Source organism: Benincasa hispida, unplaced genomic scaffold (assembly GCF_009727055.1).
Source record: "Benincasa hispida cultivar B227 unplaced genomic scaffold, ASM972705v1 Contig1050, whole genome shotgun sequence".
In the NCBI taxonomy this organism is placed as follows: domain Eukaryota; kingdom Viridiplantae; phylum Streptophyta; class Magnoliopsida; order Cucurbitales; family Cucurbitaceae; genus Benincasa; species Benincasa hispida.
This window is the reverse complement of record NW_024063603.1, coordinates 87,463-90,132: the sequence shown is the minus strand read 5'-3', so window position 1 is coordinate 90,132 and position 2,670 is coordinate 87,463.

Genomic DNA, 2,670 nt, shown 5'->3' with positions numbered 1-2,670 from the left:
TTGTGGCAAGTGATGTATAATTCATTATTGAATTATTCCAATATCTATCCTAGCATAATCTTGACATAGAATTGGGTCTAGAGGATGCAACCATACATGCCCTGCTACCCTAAAAAAGAATTAAACATTTATCTAATTAAATTTAATACCTTATGAACAAACATAACGCATGGTGGTCCCTTGTCGATAAACGTATTTTAAATCATGTAATGCAACATAACAATAACATAATTATCAACATTATTAAAGTACAATACCATGAACTACTTAAGAGAGGGTGAGATAAACTACTTACCTTGACTAGTCCTAGTCTATCCTTATTATTCCTTATGTTCTAATCAGTAAGCTTTTTCTCATTAAATCAAGAAGAAAATTTGGCAACACTTCCCTGCGTTTCTCCTTCTAACCTAAATCGAATTTCTTCACCAATTTTCACACGATTTTTGTACTTTTTGAGTTTTGTTTGAGAATTCTTTTAACCTTCCAGCCTAAAGCCTCTATTATATAGTCATTTCCTAGCTCTTCTCGTGTGACAACTCATCTACAATGGCTTCTTTAAAATTACTTAGGTTTAAGAATTTCTCTCTTAATAAGACAGCCTAATTGGCTAACGTTTGCCCTTAACGTCATAACCTTTTTGTTTGTATTTTCCATTTTAGGGTTCTCTGTATAATCTATAAGATCGTGGCCAAAATCAATGCAAAATCACGTTTTTGTCCAATCTCGCTCTTTCTGTTCTTAGGTCTTGCTCTCTCAGCTTTCTCGCTGGTTTGGCTTCTCATGACTCTCGCCTCGCGGTTTGGCTTCTTTGTGCTCTCACTCTCGCTCTTGGCTGGTTTTACTCTCATGCTCTCGCTCTGTCCCACTTTCTCGCTGAGAATCTCCTCTTTCTCTCTTGCTTTTCCACTCTCGCTCTCTCCAATTTTCTCTCCAATCTCGCTAGTTTCATGCCGTGGTTTCTTCACTGGCTTGTGGATTCCACTTCCCCTTTTAAACTCTTCAAATTTTAAGAGTAATGTGGCAATTACATCACCTCCAATTCTTTCCAATGATAGTCGCAAAAAAAGTTATCTGCTGCCCTTAGTTGTCTCCTGAATTAAGCTGAGTCAAATTCTAATTAATCCTCCTGATTCTCCCCCTTATTTTATTTTTGGATAATTAATAATTTCTTATTTTTTCCAATTCTAAAATTTCCACTGATTTCTATTAATTCTAATATATTTTTCCTACTTTCTAATTAGGGTTAGGGTATTCCATTTACTACCCCTTAAAAAAATTTCGTCCGGGCTTAAAAATTTGACATTTAAATTTTCTGTAGTGCATGCGTACAAATTTGGTTGTTACATCCTAATTTTTTTAACCTAATAAAGAATTTAACTATTTTTAACTTTTAAAACCTCAAACCGAAAAATCCACTAATCAATATCAAAAACTAAGTCACACATTCTATATATTTCTTTTTAATGGTATTTGGGAAATGCGACCAAAGTCCCCGCATTGGTTAGATAAGAGGAGGATCATGGGTTATATAGTGAAATAATATTTTCACATATGTATAAATTTTGGTACAGTCGGTTTGATCGAACCGTTTCCCACCCCTACTATAATAGTTAACTCAAATATTTCATATTTTTTTCTTTCCAATTTTCTATTTTCCAGTATCCACTATAACATTAAATTAATGTTTTCCTTTCTATAAAAGCATTTAGTTGTCATACAAACGCAAGCATTTTAATTAACACCAATTAAATTTGTCAAAACTCTTTGACAAACCAATTATTTATAAGGTTGAACCCCAAGTTCAATTTAGTTAGGCCAAAAGCTAGCCCAACTGGCCATTCAAAGCCAGACCAAGCCCATGAAGCCCATCACGCCATGCCAAGCCCAAAGGCTACGCCAAGTCCAATTAATATTAGGTCCAAAGGCCAAACCATTAGCCAATCAATGCTAGACCAAGCCCAGAAAACTATTTTATTTAACAATATATATAGTATATATATAAACTTATAAGTTTAAGATAAATTTTGTTTGCATATTTATAGCCATTTCGGTTTCCTTTTTTCGTGCATTAAGGAAATGAGATTTCCTAACTCCTAAATTCTCATACTTAATGATCCATTGTACTTTAATTCCTATATTAATCATTATTAGTAACTTTCTAATTATTTAATTAGTAATGGATTTAACTATTTTTTTAAACTTTATTATAACCTCAATGAAACATCCAACTAATCAATTATCAAACCTAAACCACACATTTGTATAATTTCTTTTTATAATATTATAATCATTAAAGCATGTCCTATCAAATTCAATAATTAATTAATGAGAGTGAAAAAAAATGCAACTAAAATTCACAATGTTTTGGAAACAATATTAGGTTAAATTGCCAATTTTAGTCTTTAGATTTTCAAGTTTTTGGTTCAAAATGATTCATGGAAATGTTGAGAAGTGTGTGCTTGATCTTTAATTTTTACAATTTGGCCTTAAAATCTAAAAATATCTCATATGTCCCCTAAACATCAAATTTATTACTAATTTAGCTCTGATTTGTTTTTCAAAATTAATTTTAATACATTACTTCCACTTGATAGTTTTATTGTTTTTAAAATATTTTATTTTGTTTTTAAACTTTAACATCCGATCTATTTTTCAAATTTTATAAGCTTA